This window comes from Pinus tabuliformis, chromosome 6 (genome assembly GCF_031772625.1).
Source record: "Pinus tabuliformis cultivar Carrire ecotype Pingquan chromosome 6, CPIR1, whole genome shotgun sequence".
In the NCBI taxonomy this organism is placed as follows: domain Eukaryota; kingdom Viridiplantae; phylum Streptophyta; class Pinopsida; order Pinales; family Pinaceae; genus Pinus; species Pinus tabuliformis.
Window position 1 is genome coordinate 1983956424 of NC_142292.1, and position 22318 is coordinate 1983978741.

Below are 22318 nucleotides of genomic sequence, written 5' to 3' on the forward strand. Positions count from 1 at the left end.
TGGATTTCTAATGAATTGTTCAAAACAGGGCCAGATTGTATAATCAGAAGGTGTGTTCGGGAAGATGAAATGCCTGACATCCTTAAGGCATGTCATGATGAACCATGCGGCGGACACTTTGCTGACAAGAGGACAGCCTATAAAATCCTTTCTCTAGGATATTACTGGCCTTCTCTCTTTAAAGATGCAAAGCAGTATGTTAGAAGGTGTGACAGCTGCCAAAGAGTTGGGAAACCAACTCCTTCAAATGAAATGCCTCTACAGCCTCAGGTATGCATCGAACCCTTTGAGAAATGGGCTCTAGATTTCGTTGGACCAATTAATCCTCCATCAAAGCAAAAGAAGTATATACTGGTTTGTACTGATTATGTTACTAAATGGGTAGAAGCGAAAGCATTGCCTTCTGCCACTGCAAATTCAGTTGTTCAATTTCTTTTTGAGGATATTTTCACTCGTTTTGGTGTCCCAAGGGAAATTGTGACAGATCAGGGCAGCCAGTTTACATCTAAATTGATGGAGAAGCTGATGGAGGAATATAAGATCAAGCACAGAACATCTACTCCATACCATCCACAATCAAATGGCCAAGTGGAATCTACCAATAAAGTTCTTGAAGGCATTATCACCAAGACTGTTCATCTTCATAGAAGAGATTGGGCGGAAAGGCTCCCTGAAGCCTTATGGGCCTATAGAACTACATGGAAGAACACAACAGGACATTCTCCCTATGAACTTGTTTATGGGAAGGAAGTCCTGCTCCCCATTGAGTTCCAAATCAAGACCTTCAAGATGGCAGTCCAGTTGGGAATGAGCCTCTCAGAAGCCCAAAAACACAGAATGGACCAACTAAATGAGCTAGATGAAATAAGACAAGATGCAATTTTAAGGACCGATCTAGTTCAGCACCAAAGATCTAAATGGCATGATCGTCATATCAAAGAAAGAAAGTTTCAGAAAGGAGATTGGACTCTATTGTTTGATTCAAAGTTCAAAGACTTCAAAGGAAAGTTTCAAACTCATTGGCTTGGGCCATATGAGATTGATGAAGTCTTTAGCAATGGAGCAGTTCGAGTGAAAACTATTGATGAATTTCATACTCCTCTTATTGTGAATGGCCATCGCTTGAAGATCTACCAAAAGCCATTCTCAAAAGAAGAGTTTGTCAAGCTGTTTAAAGAAGATTCTGCAATCAGGTTGGTGGAGAAGGATTCTTCTCCTCCATCAGCCTAAGCTTTGGTTTTTGACAAAAAAAAAGAAAAAAAAAAAAGAAAAAGGGAAAAAAATAATAATAAATGCATAGGCCTGAAAACCAGTCTCTGATTGGCGGTCCTATGCCGAAAATTTGAGGTGAAAATCAGGGTCACCTGACACCTCATATTTTCTATAAAAAAAAATCTCTTTCTCTCCTTATTCCATCTCATTTCATCATTACATCCACTTCAACCACCATCTCATTCATTTAATCACTCTCACTCCACCTCATTTCTTTCCATCCATCCATTCACTACATTTAATTCCATCAATAAAGTCATTTTTTTAGATAGCTAAAGTTGTTTTGTGCAGCCGGAGGGTACCACTGCAGTTTCCGCAGCTGTCTGGCAATTCTGCAGCCATTCAGCCATTCCGCAGCTCTCTGCACCTGCATAAAAAAAAAACACAGTCTGTTTGAAAAGAAATTTTATAGTTCAGAAGTCATCAACAATAAGTGCAAAAGAGTCATGCAACAACAATAAAACAATGAAGGGTTAGTGGCAAATGATCAAAGGCAATCCAAGTGCGGATATGAGGTATGATCTAAATCCTAAACTTACGGTTATCTCATTTTGCAAAGTTTCCGGGTTATGTTTTTTGCCATTCAATGTAATGATTACCAGCCTTTCCCATCATGCGACCAAAAATCCACGTATCCCCCACACTTATCGGTCCTGTTCATCACGATTTTGAAATTCAATTGCGGTTGTTCTTCCATTAAGGTTTTCGTACCTAAGTGACGTAGACTACTGTACTACGTCTCTCTATGACATAATCCCGCAGCCAAGTGTAAACTTATGACCGAAGCCTAAGGACCTAACCGTTTCTACCCATCATTTCATAACCCTCCTACGCTCGTATCATTCCATTCACGTTGTTTCATTTCCACAGTTCCCTTATTCCGCTGTGCTCACTACGCTGCTATCTTAGCCATACTCTGTTTTACTCCTTCCTCTCTGCTAATTCTGATTACCAGTGAAAGTATGTTACGACTGTTACACTAGAGCCGTAAAAATACTGTGTTAAGGCCACTGTTGAAGCCATGTAACCTTCTTTTCCAAAAGTTTTAGAACAGAGCCGTAGAGCCAATGGGTAAACTCTTAAGGGCAGAACCAGAGGGTTCAAAATTTCTGGAGGGATATCCTCAAGTTAAAGAAGCGTTACAGAAAGCAAACTGGCTCCAATGCATCCAGAAATTCCGAGGTTACCACAAAGAGGTTACGAAGGCCTTTGCACGTTCCTTTAGAGACAAAGACAATCAAGTGGAGATAGGGGATCTAAAGTTTACAGTCACTGAGAGAAGCATAGCACAAGCCACCTCACTCCCACAAACTGGAGAAAGATGGTTTAAAAACTGGTCAGTACAAGATCAACAGTGGAAGCAAATCTTAAAGAATCCAGGTATGGATACCACCATTTTTACAAAAGGGATTCCTGTTACTTATGTCAAGGAAGAATGGACAACTTTACTTTTATTAGTGCAAAAATTCTTTACTTGTGAGGGAAGGTTTGGAGTTTTATATGTTTACCATGCCAAGGTCATGATGCATTTCTTAGGAGATGATATTAACCTTCCATATTTTCTACTCTCAAGTCTTAGAAAAATGTGTTCAATTGTCCAAAGGAATCCAAGAAACATTGAACCACATCTATATCATCATGGTCTTGTTAAGATGCTAGTTGAGGAACAGTTGAAATAAAAAAGATACACATGGGAGAGATTTCTAATAAGAAATCATTTTCAAGAAATAGGAGAAACTTCTGGAGGTTCCCCTCAAGTACCTAAAAGGAGTAGGAGAAAAAGAGGAGAGGGAATTAACCCAGAAATTGTTGCCCAAGCAGAAACTACTGTTCCTGAAACTACTGTCCTTGAAACAACTGTCCAAGAAGAAACTGTCCAAGAACAGATTGAAGAGGAAACTGATGTACATCATTCTGAACAAGAAATTGACCCTGGACTTACTGAAGTTACTGACCAAACAGCCCAAGGAATCATCACAGAAACCCTTTCAGAACTTGCCCAAGAAGTTGCTCAAAAGAGAAAAGAGAGTAGGAAGAAACAAAAGAAAGATAAAGGCAAAGCTGTAGTCCAAGAAACCTACCTCACTCCTGAAAATTCTAGTGAAGAAGACACTCAGCCCTTAGCACAAAGAATGGTCAAACTCCATGAGATTGCCCTTTCCAAGAAGGTGGAAAAACAAAAGCAAAAGGCACAAAAAGGAAAACAGAGCATCACCACCGTGAGAAGGAGCAGAAGGATACAAGATAAAGTGGGGGCCACAAAGGGTAAAAAGTCACTCATCATTGACTTGAGCACACCTGAAAAGGTTGCTACAAAACTTGACTTTGAGAAAAGCCCTCCACACGCTGAGTATGTTGAGACTAGTCCTCCACGTGAGGAAAGTCCTTTTGAGCATGAACCTGAATATGAACATGGATCCGAATTTGAGTATGAGCCTAGTCCAAAGAAGTCACCAGAGGTTGACCCAGATCAGCAGAAAGTTTATAATTACCTGGAGACGTTGGAACAAGCAGCTGCTGGCCCAAGCAATGTTCAACCTTTGGAGCAGCAAGTTCACTCACTCAAACAGGAAATTTTTGAGATTGAGGTTCTAAATCGCCATATCATACAAGAAAATGAAAAATTGAAGGAGCAAGCTAAAGTGGATAAGATGGTTCATGATAATACCATGCTACATCTGGGCCTGTGGCAAAGGAATAACAAAAAGCTAAGGAAGAAATGCAGAAAATTAAGTAGAGCCTTGATCAATCTAAAGTTCAGATGCTTGGTAAAGAAACCAAGAGTCAATGTGGCCACACAGAGGAAGAAGAGAAGATTAGATGTCTTAGCAGAGGCATCTCAGCAGGTTGATTGAACAGTGTTTTTGATTGCATGAGGACATGCAATGCCCTCGTAGTGGGGGTATGTAGAGCCTTTAACTTGCACCTCATTATCCATTATTACCTACAATTTTTCCTCACTTATCTCTCTCTTTTGCCTTATTTTCCTTGTAAACCTACCCAGATCATTACATTAGATGTCTTTAAGCATGATCAAGTGAACTTTGCTAATGTGTGACTGTTTTGTTTAGATTTTGACATATTTACAGAGATTCCGCAGCTGTCTGGCAATTCCGCAGCCATTCAGCGATTCTGCAGCCATCTGATGATTCCGCAGCCTTTTTGTTAATCTCAAGGTTCCACGTGTCATTTTGCAAAACGAACCACATGGGCACGTGGGAATAAAGGTGCTCAAGGTTCCTGTGCTATTGGTTCGGTCAGCCACATCATCTACACCTCTGGTCAACGAGGGTCAAGCCACGGTCAACAAAGGCAGCTTAACGGTGTTGCGTAAGCTGTTGGGTCACGTCAATACAAAGGGTGATTTGTCCGTGTTACGCAGGTTGTGGGAGACATAATCCAACTCTGGATTCAATTCCCATGACGACCAGAACCTCCAGCTCATCCACGAGGATCATGACATGTTGCTGAACCTTTATTACGCATGACAGTTAGTTCATTTTCTGTTTCTAGCTTTACGCATTAGGCCATCGTTCAGATGCCTATAAAAACTTGCGTCTGCGTACGCTTAATGTTACTTTTTAGTTGCTGTGTTTTATGTACTCATTATAATTTTAGTGCATTCCAAGACTCTGTTTTCATAGTGCTGTTCTAGCACTCTAGACTGTAATTTACTGCATATGGAGTAATAGAAAACAGTGTTGTGCTGACGTTTTCAAGTACCTGAGTCTTCTTTGGGTTTTATGGATGGAGGGCCCCCGTTCATGACAGCCCTTGTATAGTAATTTCATGTTTATATTCTTGCAATTTCCTTATTTTACATTCAACACTTTCCTTTTTCTTGAAACATGTACAGCGTGATTTACTTTCATTGTTATTTCATTTGCAGCCTTTACTTTGACTGATCAGATTTGTTTTTCTGCAGGTTTTTAACCCGGGATTGTGTGTGTGTTTGTGTATTTGCTTTATATCTAGTGGTAGTTTAAGTTGTCATATTCATTGTGCTGCCTTTTACTCTGTTTTCTAGTTTAGCTTTTAGTTTAGTTTCACAAGTTGTATGCTAACTGATTTATGGTCTCTTTATCATAAACTATTTATCTTTAAGAGAGCAGAATATTAATGAATTACAGCTTGTTTTGAAGTAGTCTTGGCTTATAGCACTAACTCTTTTTCCACTTGTTACACATAACCATGTATGTTGGAAGCAGAATGATGGAGAAAGGCATAGTAGTGTTATAATTTGTCATTTAGAGCTTTATCATTTCTTAGACTTATCTTTAGCTACTTCCTAATCGTGTTTTACACAGTACTATGTGTTAGAAGCAGAGAGTTAGGAAGAGATAAACATTATCATTGGTCTTTGAAGTGATTTTCTTATCTTTTTATTTGCAGCAACATGAGTAGTGACTAATGCCATTAGAAAGTGGTTCTTTGCTTTCAATTCATTTCAAGTTATTTATTTCTTTCAAGTCTTTCCTTTACAAATTCAGCAAGTAGTTAGAAACCACCAATCACACACCCTCACTCATCTAGAATTCACCTTACACACACTATCACTCATCTGTTTATAATCATCACTCCATCTTAGGAAGATAAATTAACCACAAACAACACCCCAAACGACAAAAAGCTCTAAGAGGTTGCTTAAGTACATATAGTACACCTTCACTTCATCAGCTTACGAGCCCCGGGTTGACAATTAATGACATCAATTTAGAAACACTAAATTGACTAAACAACACACACGGCCACTAGATGCCCTAGGGCTAGAGTGCGAAATCAATGGAGAAAAAGGCAAACACCTGAAGGATGAGAGTTACAACCAGTCAATTAGAGACTCAACACCATCCAGCAATTGTAAAAGTGATGGTGGAAATACAAACCAAGCAGCGAAAGCAAAGAGGAAGGTATTTGCAAAACCGAAAAATGAGCAAAAACGAAACCCTGTGGGACAAGACTTCGCAAACAAGCAGCTCAGAGTTCAGACAGTGAAAAACAAGTCACAAACCAAGTGGAGAGAAGAGGGGAAAGCTAAAGCAACAGGTCCAGGAGGTTAATCTGGGCAAAAATGAATTCTACAGGATCAGCGCGGGTAGCCTTCAGCAACTCGGCGCTGACAGGAGGAGGCCTGTAGCAACTTTGCGACGTCAGCGCGGAAGGACACGGATAAAGGGCGTTGTCTCACAAAAACGAGGTCAGCGCGACTGTTAATCACACAAACGCGATGACAGGGAGCACAAAGAAGCAGGTGTGCGACGTCGGCGCGGAAGCACACGGATAAAGCGCGCTGTCTCTAAAAACGAGGTCAGCGCGACTATTAATCGTTCAGGCGCGATGACAAGGATAACAAAGGAACAGGGGTGCGACGTCAGCGCGTCTGTTCTGAATTAAACCGCGACGAAAGTGAAAACAAGTAGAATCAAGGCAGAAAACTCCCAAACCAAAGGTAGAAAGTCTTTTTAACAGTCAAGACACTTCCCAGATGGACCCAGGAAGGCTACAAGCAGAAAAACAATCCCCAAAACTCGAAAAGAGAGAAAAATCAAATTCAAGCACAAAGAGCGGACACAAGAGACAAAAAGGCTGATCCCCAGTGGAGTCGCCAAATTGTTGGAGAGGTAAATCCCCTCTACGGATAGAGGCGATCCCTACTAGCCCAGCAAGGGTCTAGCAACAATCAATCAATGCTGCTATGCATGCTCCTAATTACAATTAAACAAGAGGTCAAGAGCACCTACTTGGATTCCAGCGCTGTTGTTTGACGAAGAGATGCCACCTTCGCTCCTTCGCTTTGGCTGGTCACGATCCTTCGCGATCTCCGCGAATAGACACCTGCACACACGAAGAGGAAACAAACACAAGCGTGAAATCTAATAAAAGCAACTATACATCGGTCAGAAAAGATGTAATTCACATTTAAACATTGCATAGACAAATGAGAATGGAACAATAATAGCAGTCATCTATTATTAATCAAACAGAGAAGAGTACAACCAAATGTTCTGACGTCGGTAACCTTCTCAGGAGGGGCCAGTCAGCAAGTGTCTCAAGCATTCACCTTTGGAAATGATTCTCCCAAGACAAGCAACTCTCTCTCTCACACAAGCAACACAAAACAACCTTCCCTAAGCAATCAATCACTTCCACACCTAGCACACCAAATACCTATAGTAGCAGCAATCTGAGCACTATAAGCTCTATACAATCCAAGCTATTCAAAAACTAGCTGCTCATGGTAATGGTGGAAGTTTATATAGGAGAAGGAGTCTCCTAAAAGGGTGGAAGGATGAGCTTATCTTCAAGGGAAGTGGTTGCAAAGGGTCGAACAGACATGCCATAGAAGGGAGTCGATACTCACAAAGCCAACAACCAAGCCTGGAGTTATCTAGAAGGCTGGTTGTTGGAACAAATTCGCCCAAACAGGATCAGCGCGGATTATAAGGTAACTGGCGCGCCGACGCCGCGCCTCAATAACTGGGAAAGTCATGTCAGCGCGGCCCAATACAAAGGAGAGGCGCGCTGGCTCATGAAATGCGATCAGCGCAGAAAAGTGATGTGCTTCCGTGCTGGCAGCGCACTGAATACACTACGAGCCACCAGTCATCGCGGATATTTTAGAAACAGTCGCGCTGATGAGGAAAACTTTGGAAAAATGGGTTTTGGGCCAGTTCAGAAGGCATGAACTTGATTATTGTGAATTCTTAACACAGTAGGGTGACTGACAGGGAGACAGTGACAAATTACTGTGTAACAATCGTGTTTTTACTTGTAATTGAATGATCAATGTATCTATGACTTAATGGATGGAATGGCAGTTGATGTGTTGAGGCATCAATGGCTCTTAGTGATTCTCAGCTAAGTATGAAACCCCTATGCTCAGAATTATTTACGCTTGTAGATTACATATTTGTGATATGTTTGACGAAATGTCTGTCATGGCTAGTAAGGGTCTAAGCAAGGTCTTAAACAAGTATTTTATTTAGTATTATCATTTCCATGTTATTTTATTGTTCTGAAGAGATGGTTTAATTATGGTCAGTGACCTGGGCTCTGGGCTTGAAAAAGTGGCTCAAATCTTGGGGACATTGGCATGCCACTCACTAAATGAGTCTCTCGATGTTGGCAGGCAAGCCTGTGAGAGCGACTCTGAGTTTCTAGATGTTTTCATGCCTATAACATGAGAGTGACTGAGGCTTAAGTTGTCCAAAAGTTCAGTGGGACCCAATGGCAAGTTGTTTGAAGTGTTGGATTGGTTCCTAAAGATAACGTTGAATGTATGTATGGTGTGTTTCCCTCGGTTCCACTTCCTTAACATGACTTAGGAGGTCGAATCATATCATAGTGGCCTCTCGTTGCATGTTTACCTCAGCTAGCCGATTGCTTAGGTAGATGTTGGAGGAGGGTGTTTTAGAGTGGTATGAGAGCATGGTTCACCCCTTAGACTGGATGGGCTATGTGTTGGTAATGCATGCATGTCAGTTGCATGTGTGTCTATCACACTTGCATTCCATGTGCTTGTTTCATTTGCACGATGTTGTTCATGGTTGTAGTGATGTCGTCATGTGAAACTTGAGGTTGTTGTGGTGGAATGCAACGTCGTGAGTGTATGACTGGTTACATGTCGATTTATGTTGCTTACATGTATCATTGTAGTATGCTTGGTTACATTCTTGCATGTTTGGTTACATTCTTGTATGCTTGGTTGCATGTATCATTCTTGTAGGTTTGGTTTCAAGTATCGTTCATCCATGCTTGATCATATGTGTTTATGCATATGTGTGGATGGTTATGCATCACTTATGCGTGTTCATGTTTGTATGTGGTCAAGTATATAGTGACATAATGATGGTGGTTGTAATGCATGAGGTCGTAGTATGTGTTGTTGTTAAGGTCATGCATTGATGACTGGACCCTAGCTCAAATGACAGTTGCATGGTCATATGCTTATGTATTAAGTCTCTATATGCTATCATAATTATGTTATACATGCATCACGCTAATTTCTTGATCTTGCAGACAAGGTATCCTCCCCGAGCTATGCTAAGGTACGTTGGTTTATTGTGATTTGGTTTAGCTGACATGATATACCTTGCAAGAAGAAATATCAAATGGCTAGCAAGATGGTTGGCTACAAAGACTCTCCCTATGAATCCGAAGAGTAGTATGATGTTGGGAACTCTTCCGATTTGGAAGTTACACTAAGAATCCTAAAGGAAGAAATAAGGAGTTGTAAGGCAGATAATGACAAAATCATGCAGGCACAGGAGAAACAAGCAGAGGTAAGTGTAGTGATACTTTAGAGTTTGGAAAAATTATAGCGATAGGGACCACGTCGGATCAGCTATGAGCAAGAGGATATAACTAATGGGGCATATGGTAGTCGGTCGAATGGTCGTCAAAGGTCAGATAGAGATGACACAATTAGAGATGACAAATTTTTGGACACTCTGGATAGGAGAGGGGATAGACACATGTATTATTCTAGTTTTGATTCAGATAGGCATCATGATCATCATCGTTATCATCCTTACAGGAGGAGTGATAGGGGATATTTGTCAGATGAGTTTAAGAAAGAAAAGCCACCAACATTTGATGGAGAGATGAAGAAACTGCAGGATGTAGAGGCATGGTTGCTTGGCATGAGTAAATTATTCAGGTTGCATGGCCGTTAAGAGAACATGAAAGCTAGAGTAGCTACATTCAATCTCAAAGGTAAAGCAGACATTTGGTGGGAAGATGTGAAGAATGTCAGATGTATTCATGAGGAGGATTTGACTTGGAGTGAGTTTGAGCGGCTATTCAAGAATAAGTATTTGTCAGAGAGATACTTTGATGATAGGGTGAAAGAATTTTATGAGCTAAAGATGGGTTCCATGACAGATGATGAGTACACTAGCAAATTCTTAGAGTTGCTGAGGTATGTGCCTTATCTCACAAAGGAAAAGGCCAAGATTCAGAGGTTCATTAGTGGGTTACCGATGGCATTTAAAGATAGAATTGAGTTTGATGAGACTAGATCATTGGAGGAGGCCATTCAGAAGCTAAGGCACTGCTAAGAACAATCGAAGCGCATAACTGAGACTAAGCCAGACTGGAGAGGTAACACAAAGAACAAAGGGAAATGGGACAAAAAGCGAGCAAGGCCTCAGGATACATGTAACAAGGAGAATGTTGCACCGCCTAAGAAGTTCAATGCATCAGATAGAGGACAAGGATTCCAATTAGGAGAACAGAACAAGGAGACAGACTGGAAGCCTATAGAGTGTTGGATTTGTGGCAAGGATCATGACAGGAGAGATTGTTCACAAAACCAGGGTGGTAGACCTTAGATATACAGTGCGCAAGAGGCATAGACTATTGGGGATGTTGGTCAGCGTATTCCACATATCCATGCAACATTAGATAACAAATAGGCAAAGAACCAAGCATATATCATTGAGATGGATGGTAAGATTTGTGATTAAGTTATTTCTATTTGGATTGACCCTGAATCTAATTATAGCTATGTTAGTCTTGACTTGGTGGATAAGTGTGGTTTAAGTAAGGAATTGCATGTAGAGTATTGGTTAGTGCAATTGGCTATAGGTACAAAGAAGCGAGTTCATCATTGGGTAAGAGCTTCTGCATTTGATTTGAATGGTATGTCTACCGCAACACATTTGAATGTATTACCATTGGATACATACAATATGTTGTTGGGTATGGAATGGTTGTATCTTCACAGAACCAAGGTAGAATATTACAAAAAATCCATTGAGTGTGTTGATGATAATGGATAACCAAGAGTCTTATAGGGTAAGAAGAAAGCTACATTAGTTAGGATGGTGATAGCTATGCAAGCGTAGTCGTAGGAAAGGGTGTAAGTTATTTGTAGTGCACATTTCTAGTGATAAGGGTATGGAAATTGAGGATATATATGTGTTGAGCATGTACCCAATTTTACAATAGTTCAAGGATGTATTTCCTGAGGACAATACAGATTTTCCACTTCACAGGGAGGTAGACTTTTCTATTGAGTTAGTGCCAGGGGCAGCTCCAGCATCAAAAGCACCTTATAGGATAAGCACACCTGAGTTGGTTGAGTTAAAGTTGAAGTTGAAGGAAATGTTGGAGAAGGGGTACATTAGGCCAAGTGTATCACCATGGGGCTCACCCGTATTGATGTGAAGAAGAAAGATGGTACTCTCAGATTATGCATTGAATATAGGTAGTTGAACAAAGTGACCATCAAGAACAGGTATCTGTTACTGAGGATTGATGACTTGTTCGACCAGTTGAAGGGAGCAGTAGTGTTCTCTAAGATCGATATGAGATTTATATATCATCAGGTATGCATAAAAGAGGAGGAAATTTACAAGACCACATTCAGGACTAGGTATGGGCATTATGAGTTTGTTGTAGTTCCATTTGGCTTAACTAATGCTCCTGCTAAATTTATGTGTTTGATGAATAGCGTGTTGTGTTCATACTTGGATAAGTTTGTTATTGCGTTAATTGATGATTTACTGGTATATTTTAAAAATGAGGAAGAGCATGTCGAGCATTTAGCAACAATGTTGAGGTCGTTGAGAGAGCATGAGTTGAATGCTAAACTCAGAAAGTGTAGTTTCTTTCAGACTGAGGTACACTACTTGGGGCATGTTGTTTCCACAGAGGGCATTATAGTAGATCTAGAAAAGATAAGAGCCATCATGGAGTGGGTAGATCCTAAGAATGTGGACGAGGTGAGATCCTTCATGGGTTTGGCAGGCTACTATAGGAGGTTCATCAGGAACTTCTCACAGATTTTCTTATCTTATCACATCATTAGAAATAAAGGGTAAGAAGTTTGAATGGACAGAGGAGTGTGAATCTAGTTTTGAGTAGCTCAAGCACTTGTTGACACATGCACCAAAGTTAAAGATTGCAAATCTAGACAAATAATTTGTAGTATGCACAAATGCTTACAAGAAGGGACTTGGTAGAGTCCTTATGCAGGATGGACATGTGGTATGTTATGAGTCATAGAAATTGAATGAGCACAAGTAGACCTACCCCGTGCATGGTCTCGATTTGGCATCGATTATACATGCATTGAAGATGTGGAGACACTATCTACTAGGCAGGAGGTTTACATTGATGAATGATCACTGTGGTTTGTGATATCTACTTGACCAACAAAATCTAAATGGTAGGCAGGTTCGGTGGTTGGTTACAATCAATGAGTTTGATTTCAAGATATAATATATCAAAGGTAAAGATAATAGAGTGGCAGATACTCTTAATAGGTGGGTACAAGTAAATCACTTAATAGCTATGAGCTCCTATGGGACAGATCTACAGGATAGGATCTTGCGGGCAGGTCAGCAGGATGTCAGATATATGGATATTATCCACAAGTTGTAGTAGAGCACAAGTATAGGTATAGGTGATGATATAGGTATAGGTATAGGTGATAGTACATGTACATGTATAGGTGATGGTACAGGTATAGGTACAGGTGATGGTACATGTACAAGTACATGTATAGGTACAGGTACAGGTGTAGGTGCACATGATGTGGATTATTGCTTTGCAGTAGATGGATTGGTCAGGTTCTGAGACAGGATATATGTGTCGGATAATAGTGAGCTCAAGAAGGTAATATTGAGAGAGTTTCATGTAAGACTCTATTCAGGTCACCCAGGTTATCAAAAGACATTGACAACAATGAATAGATTTTACTATTGGCCGAATTTGAAGAGGGATGTAGCAAAGTTTGTGGCTAGATGTTTTGATTGTTAGTGAGTAAAGGTAGAGTGTAAGCATCTTGGTGGACTGCTACAACTAATTGTGATTCCAGAGTGGAAATGGGAAGTCATTTCCATGGACTTCATCACAGGGTTGTCGAAGAAAATGAGACAACATGATTCCATCATTGTTATTGTGGACAAGTTGACAAAGGTTGCACACTTCATTCTAGTGAAGTAAACATTCTTAGCTGGCGATGTAGCACAGGTATTCATCCAAGATGTGGTTAGATTGCATGGTGTTCCAAAGAAGATTGTGTCAGACAGGGATGCAAAGTTCACTTCCAAGTTTTGGAAGGAGTTGTTTACAGGTTTGGGCACAAAGTTGGCCTTCAATACAACTTATCATCTGTAGACATATGGACAAACAGAGAGGGTCAATAGGATATTGGAGGACATGTTGAGGATGTATGTGATCCATTAGCAATGAAAGTGGGAAGAGTATCTCCCCTTGGTAAAGTTTGCATACAACAATGTTTATCGGGAGTCATTGAGGATGAGTCCTTTTGAGGCATTGTATGGGCGGAGTTGCAATACTCCTATCAGTTGGAGTGATCCGGTTAACAAGGTATTGATTGGACCATACATGTTGGCAAACATGGAACATGAAATGCATGTTATAAAGAAAAATCTAAAGGCAGCACGTGATAGGAAGAAAAGCTATGCAGATCAAAATAGGTTGTTCAAGGAGTTCCAAGTTGGGGAACAAGTGTACTTGCGCATCAAACCAAAGAAGAGCTTCTTACGGATTGGATCATGTGCCAAGCTGGCACCACGGTTTTGTGGACCCTTCAATATCATCGAGAGGATTGGGCAAGTAGCCTATCAACTTGCACTGCCTCCGACAATGAAAGTCCATGATGTTTTCCACGTGTCATTGATTAAGAAGTATATTCAAGATGTTGATCATGTGATTGACTGGTTTGTATTGCAGGTGGAACCAGATGGAGAATTCGAACCAGAGTCTCAGTGTATATTGCAGAAAAAGGTGCTCATGCTTCAGAACGGAGCAATCAAGTAGGTTAAGGTGCAGTGGAAGCACTTTGGGCCCAATGAAGCTACATGGGAGATGGAGGATCAGATGTGGGTTATGTATCCTTCCTTGTTTGTTGATTGAGGCAAAGTAGTTTTGGCATGGTGTTTTGGTATATGCTTTGGTATATGTTTTGATATATGTTTTGGTGATTTTTCTATATGTAAATATGTATATGGATGTAAATACCGTCATGATCTATGTTATAAATCTCCAATAAGCAGTATGGGTGTCATGTCACTATGATGTTATGTTTCTTTTTGGTTTGCTTCTCAGTAGATTGATCATTGTAAATACTGCATCGAGCTAAGTTATAAAGCTCCATCAACAATATATATTGCTTACAATAGTTTTGTGGTTATAGGTGTTGTTTAACATCGAGGACGATGTTTCCCCAAGGGGGAGGGTTCTATAACAACCCTGGTGAAAATTCCATGTAATAAAATTTAATAAAGGAAAAATAATAACCACGAATGATGGGACACTCATTCCAAGCTAAATGTTGGGCAAAATCCTAGTGATGAGGATCACTTGTAATTGTCTATGGCTAAGGAAATTGGCAAAGGACATGGCAAAGGCTTTGGAAAGGAAAAATGGAATTTTTGGTACAATTTATTTACGAAAATAATGGAAATTAGGAGAAAAAGGAGGTGAAAGGTCACAGGTTGCATGTGAGGAGGAAATTGAAGGAACATATTGGAAAATGAGGAAAATAGAGGCTTTATTCATAAAAAGGTTTCTGAGGATCAGTTGGTAACCTTTAGTCAATTAAGTTTTGGAGCTCTTTCATACTCTTAGAGACTTAGAGTTTTCTTGGAGCACTCTTTGTGGGTGTGGCATACTTGGATTCTTGGAGCAAGAAGGCAAAGGAAGATCAGGAAAGCACAAGAGGGAATCGGGATTAGTAGCTACCTCAAATTTGCTTGCATGTACAGAGTTGCATGTATGTTTCCTTCACTAGTTTTGGCATGCATGGCATATGCATGTAGATTCTTCTTCACGTTCTCTCATTGGCATGGAGGATTGCTTGGATTGACAATGGATTGCCTAGCTTTTCCATTTCCTAGATAGCCATGGTGATTATTGGTTTACTTTAATTGTTTGTTTTTGGTTGGTTCTCATGTTTCCTTAGCTTGGATTGAGTTATTAGTTCTTGGAAGCCCTAGTTGGATAAATGCTTTGGAAGCCCTGTAACTGTAACAGCCCTGGTGAAAATTCCATGTAATAAAAGTTGAAAACAATAACCATGGTTGATGGGACACTTATTCCAAGCTGAATGTTGGGCAAGACATCCTAGGGGGTGTTCATTTGGTTGTTTATGGTGAGGAAATTGGCAAAGGCAATGGATAAGGCTTTGGAAAGGAGAAATGGAATTTTGGCACATTTATTTATGAAAATAATGGAAATTGGGAGAAAAGGGAGGTGAAAGGTCACACATTGCATGTGAGGAGGAAAATGAAGGAAAATAATGGAAAATGAAGAAAATAGAGGCCTCATTCATAAACAGGCTTTTGAGGATTAGTTGGTAACCTTTTGTAGTTGAGTTTTGAAGTTCTCTTATTATTCTCTCTCTCTCACTCTTGGGCACTTAGAGTTTCTTAGAGCACTTTGGCATTGGAGCAAGAAAGGAAAAGAAGGCAAGAGAAAGCAAATATCAAGCAGGGAAAGAAAAGATCAAGCAACTACAACAAGCGTCATTGCAGGTATCAACTTGAATGTGTATTTTCCTTGCTAGATTTGGCATGCATGGGATTGTATGTGTTTATTTTCTACAATGGCATGGGTTTTTCCAGGTGTGACAATATTTTTAGCCTAGCCTTGCCATTTCTTGATAGCTTTGATGAGATGGGTTCTCTCATACGGTTTATGTGGGATCACTGATTGGATTTGAAGCTGAGTGGGGTGGATCTACAAATTGAAAATTGCATGGTCTGAGTGGTCCTTGTATCAGACTGAGGATCATGAAGCCACTGGCCTACTAACCCCTGAATTAGACTGAGGATCATGAAGCCACTGGCCTAGTAACCCATGAATCAGACCGTGGGTTGCAATAAAGCCAGATTGTGTGCCTTGGTGGGCCTAAGAATCCTTGCTGGTGGATGGCAAGATATACGATAAAGACAAGAGGCAGATTTTCTCTACATTGGGCCTAGTGATCTCGGGATGGGATGCACGATAAAGCCTAGAGAGTATGTCTCCATGTTGGGCCTAGTGATCCCTGGATCGGACTGTGGATGCACGGTAAAGCCTGAGAGACTAGGAGGCACTCAAATTCCTCACGGTGTAGGCAGAGAAATCCGATGGCATCCATGTTGATTGGTGTTTTTGATGTGTTCTATGAGTTTCTTGGAATGTGGCATAGGAGTGAATGGCTGAAGAGAGACTTGGCTCAGCAAATCTATGGTCGGGTGGAACTTGGTAGTCCCATCTCCGGTTGGTTCACAACATTCATTATGAGAAATTCATTCCCTTGATTTTCATGTATAAATGTATTGATGTATATGTGGATTTGGATTGTTGATATGTTTATAGTATTTACGTTCCTATTATGCTGGTTATATGTACATTTTATGACAACAACTATGTATGGATCTCAACATGTTTTTACTTGTATATGAATGGATAATGTGTCTATGACCTAATAGAGGATAATGCAACAATTGACATGAGGGAGAAATATTGGTTCATAGCGATTCTCAGATAAGTATGAGATCCCTACACTTAATTATGTTGTTTACACTTGTAGGTTACATGTTGGTGATGTGTTTGATGAAATGCTTGTCAAGGCTAGTAGGGGTCTTTTTATGGTCGTGTTCAGTTGTTTTTGCATCATTGTTTCCCTATATTTTTACTGATTCTAAGTTATCGCTCTATTCTGGGCAGTGGCCTGGGTTCTGGGCCTAAAAAAGTGGCTTAAATCCAGGGGTCGTTGGCACAAAACTGGCAATTTTGGTCCCTAGTTGCTAGCAAGCAAGCTTGTGAGACGGACTTTAGGTTGTTGTTCGCTCCCTTGCCCAGAGCATGAGAGCGACCATGGCCTAAGAGATCTAGAACAATAGTGGGACCCATGGACATGCTGTTTGGGTGGCTAACTTGTCTCACGAGGGTTCTGTTGATGATGTTGGATAACTATGTGTGATGTTTTGTCGATTCCACTTCCTTAAGGTCACAGAGGAGGTTGAATCTGATTATAGTAGCATCTCGTCTCATGTTTACCCTGGTTGGCATGGTTACTTGGGTGGATGTGGGAGGAAGGTGTTATAGTAACAACTTGGGTTGAGTTACTAGTACTAGAAGCTTTAGTTGGACAAATGTTCTGGAAGCCCTTGCTGGGTTGAGTTACTAGTCCCCAAAGCCTTGCTTGGACAAACGCTTTGGAAGCCCGACGACAGCTGTGGGTTGAGTTACTAGTCCTGGAAGCTTCGGTTGGAACAAATGCTTTGGAAGCCCTGGAAGGCTTGGATGGATACCAATCTGATGATGATTTTGTGATGTCCGATCGTGAGGTGGAATCACTGTTTGATGGGTTGAGGTGGACGGCCTCTGGAAGCCTTGGATGAATTTTGATTGATGTGTTCTATGAGATCCCACATTCATGCTTGGAATATGGCATGAGGGTGAATGCCTGACGAGAGATTTGGCTCATCCATTCTATGGTCGGGTGGAACGTTGAAGTCCCATCCCGGGTTTGGATTTTGCATTGATAATGAAAGGTTATTTCTCCTTGTATTTCTATGAGCATTTCAATGGATTATATGTGGTCTATATGGTTGTACTTCCATGAGTATCCCTGCTGCTATTATGTTGGTTATGTATGTGTTTTGTGACAACAACCATGTATCACTTTCATCTTTTTTTACTTGTAATTGAATGATCAATGTATATATGACCTAATGGATGGAATCGTAGTTGATGTGTTGAGGCGTCAATGGTTCTTAGCGATTCTCAGCTAAGTATGAGACCCTACGCTTAGAACTGTTATTTACACCTGTAGATTACATATTTGTGATATGTTTGACGAAATGCCAATCATGGCTAGTAGGGGTCCAGTCATGGTCTTAAATAAGTATTTTCTTTAGTACTGTCATTTCCATGTTATTTTATTGCTGCGAAGAAGTGGTTCAATTCTGGGCAGTGACTTGGGCTCTGGGCCTGAAAATGTGGCTCAAATCTCGGGGATGCTGGCATAACACTGACTAAATGAGTCTTTGGACGCTGGCAAGCAAGCCTGTGAGAGTGACTCTAGGTTTCTGGACGTTGTCATGCCTATAGCATGAGAGTGACTGAGGCTTAAGTTGTCTAAAAGTTTAGCGGGACCCAAGGGCAAGTTGTCTGAAGTGTTGGATTGGTTCTTGAGGGTCCTGAAGTTGATGTTGAATGTTTGTATGGTGTGTTTTTTTCGGTTCCACTTCCTTAACGTGACTTAGGAGGTTGAATCATATCATGGTGGCCTCTCGTCGCATGTTTTCCTCGGCTGCCCGGTTGCTTGGGTAGATGTGGGAGGAGGGTGTTACATAGAATAACAATGATAGAACATCCATTAAAACCACACATTAAAAAGTACATTTACACATGGAACACAAGAGGAAAATAACTCTTATTAACATATGCAAAGGCCAACCAAGACAGGGACTTCCATATACCACCAAACCATAAATTGGGTTGAACCAAATATTTCTTTCAGCGAATCACCCCTGTGCCATATTGCAAGCATGAATGTGAGACTTACAATAAAGAAACCAAGGCTTTCTCAGGCTTTACCACAATCTACCAAGGGATTCCTAGGCCCATCCCTCATTTATAAAGCCAGAGTTTAACGCAATCCCGCCAAGGGATTCCTAGGCCCAAAGAAGAAACATACACTACCAGGCTTTACTACAATCCCACCATATATCGCTTTAGGGATCACTAGGCCTATACAAACATGGATGCCTCCATATCTCTCCACCTAAATCATGAGGAATTTTCTCGTCTCCACCTCTAGGATTTACTATATATCCCGCCATTCATCGGTCGAGGATTCCTAGGCCCAACGAGGCTCCACCCTCTAGGATTTACCGTATATCCTTCCATTCACCGGTCAAGGATTCCTAGGTCTAAAGAGGGCATACATAATCATGCTTTACCGCAATCCCACCTTCATCGGTCCAGGGATTCCTAGGCCTTGTGTTTCTCCCCTGAGACCACCCCACTTAGTTTCGAAACCATCTGACAATCCATTTCAACCAAGTAAGAGAAACCCCATCACACCATGGCTATCCAGAAATGGCAAGGCAATGCTAAAACCATTGTCACACCTAGAAAAACCCTTGCTAATGACAACAAGAGAACCAAAAACACACATGCATGCCAAAACTAGTAAAGAAATCACACATGCAACTCGATACCTACAAGTAATCTCGCTGTAGCCGCTTGATCCAACTCTTCCTTGCTTGATCTTTGCTTCACTTTGCTTTCTTGTCCTTCCTTTGTCTTCCTTCCTCCAATGTTAGAGTGCTCCAAGAATGCTCTAAGTGTCCAAGAACATGAGAGAGTAGAGAGAATAAAGAGAGAGAACTCCAAAACTGAACTGACAAAAGGTTAAACTAATAAAATGTTGTAAACTGATCCTCATAAGAATTTTTATTAATGAGGCCTCTATTTTCTTCAATTTCCATTATTTTCCATTATTTTCCTCATCACATGCACCCTCTGATCTTTCACTTTCCTTTTCTCCTAATTTCCATTATTTTCATAAATACAATTTCAATTAATGTCTCTTTGCCTTTCCAAAGCCTTTGTCATTGCCTTTACCGATTTCCCTTAACCATAATAAACCAAATGAACACCCACACTAAGATGTTTTGCCCAACATTCAGTTTGGAATAAGTGTCCCACGACCTTGGTCTTATTTTGCCTTTATTAACTTCATTACATGGATTTTTAACCGGGGTTGTTACACTTAGAGGGATCAATTTTTTTTCACTCTTAGAAAAGAGTTTTGCATCCCAAGAGATTTGATCCCTCTCGGTGCTTGGTATATCTAGAGTTAAGATGGATCTAGGTTGGTTTATTATCCATATTGTTCATATATAGACATTAGATTATTTTTGTTATTAATATTTTTAAAATGGTGTGAACTTGATTATTTAACATTGAAGGAATTATAAATCTCACTCACACCTTGATATACAAAGCACCTATCAATGGAATAAGAAAATATCTCTCTCCCTCATACCTTGATAAACAAAGAACCTATCAATGGAATAAGAAATATCTCTCTTTGATGTAGACTTATCAATGGAATAAGAAAATATCTCTCTCATGCAAACTTATCAATGGAATAAGAAAATATCTCTCTCTAATGCAAACTTATTTTAGGGTGTAAAACTTGGAAAAAAGGTTTGCATCTCAAGATATTTGATCCCACTTGGGGCTTGATAGGTCTATGATTAAGATGGATCTATATTGGTTATGTATATATTCACCCAAACACTCACCATTTGAAATGCATAAATGAGTATAATGCGTTGAAAATTACTTTGGGCTATTGGATTGTATAAATTACATAGCTTAAACTTGTAATTCCAGCAAATCTTAGATTTTAGACTAAATTGACAAAAAAATATTGGTTTGGACATTGAACTATTTTATATACAGATCACATTTTCCATGTTAAAATGTTTTTTTTGTTATTAATATATTTTTAAATACATGTTTATATGAGTTAGCCTTACATATTAAAATATTTTATTTATAATCCATATTGATTTTTTTTTTCTTATTAATACATGTTAAGAATTGAATGAATTATACATGTCCATCTTATTAACTAATTGAACATTTTTACTTTTAATTACTCCTTTTTTCTATATAAACATATATGAAATTGTATTGAAATATATTAAAATAATTTATTTAAATCTTATATTGACATATTTTTTAAAAATATAATAATTATATATCTTTCTCTCATTCATTTCATTTTGAAGTGAATATATATATATATATATATATATATATTTTAAATTTTAATAATTTTTTTCTTTCTATAAATTAATATAAATTATGTAGATATAAAAATATTTTATTTATGATTAAAATATATTTATCACATTTATTCTATAGTAAATTGTTATATTAACAAGTATTGAGCATAATTAGAGTGGGATTATTGATGTTTTATAATGTATTTAGTTAAAACTAATCAAATATGAATATTTTTTGTTTGTATTTTTATATAAAATATTTTATTTTTGTATTGTTATAATTATTACCAATTTTAAGGTCATAGCCAAGCCAACACTAAATTGGTGTATGAGATCCCTTGTTTAAGGGACAAGGGAGCCACTTCCTTGGAGCAATTTCACTACTAAGTCTATGAAAACATAGATACTCTACCTTGTGACCTCTTAGGAGGAAACACATGCTCTTAACCATTAAGCCTATTAAAAATATATATTTCAACTTAAAATTGAAGATAGAACAAATTTAATATCTCATTATTAAATCTATGTTTTGATAAAAAATGGATAAGAACAAAAACTCTTGGCATGAATGAAATTAGACAGAAATGAAATTTGAATGGCAAATTGTCAATCACACAAGGTAAATATTGATAAAATGATCAACACAAACATTAAAATTGCAGAAACCATCAAATACTTCAGATTTGAAATTCCTAAAACATTAAAATTGCAAAAACCATCAAAAACTAAAGATTTGAAATTCCTACCCTGGCTGTATTGGCCGTTGCTGCGAACTTTGTCAAAAACGCTTAATCTATTCCAAACCGCCTTCATGGAAAATATCTCGCTGTGTCTATCAGTGAAACAGCCTAACAACCCTGTTGACTTAATCGATTTTGCCGGATTGGACATAATATTTTGTCTGGGTAATTATAAACCTTAGACTTTAAAGAGATCTGACGTTTACCAATCAACTTTATGGGTAGATAAGGATGATGGCCATTAACCAAAAATTGCAGAATTTAAAAGGGCAATGCCCTTCTATAACGGTCCATCAAAACAGACACGTTAGGAACATGAACGTTTTGATGCCTGACACGTTATGCTCAACGTACCGGTTACCTACAGGATGACCGTATGGATCTCCTAAGGGTGAGCACTGTACTTTCTAAATCAGCGTCGAGTCCACTGAATGACGCGTTTCCTGCAATTTTATACGTTTTCCATTTAGTCCGATCACATTCCAATAGTATAGTCCCATCTTGGTATTTCAGGTGTTTTGGAGCACATACTTACCA

The 22318-nt window shown here is 39.4% G+C and overlaps 1 protein-coding gene across 2 annotated transcripts in view; it reads left to right on the forward strand.

The window, feature by feature from the left end:
* The first annotated feature begins 22043 nt into the window (after positions 1 to 22043).
* LOC149267164 (annexin Gh1-like) overlaps positions 22044 to 22318 on the forward strand; it is a 40329-nt gene continuing 40054 nt past the window's right edge. The window contains exon 1 of one of the 2 annotated variants that reach the window (XM_089431649.1): positions 22044 to 22172. The gene's annotated coding sequence lies outside the window, so the exon portion shown is untranslated. Of the gene's footprint in view, positions 22270 to 22318 lie in introns of both variants that reach the window. The other variant, XM_089431648.1, reaches the window with a different exon arrangement.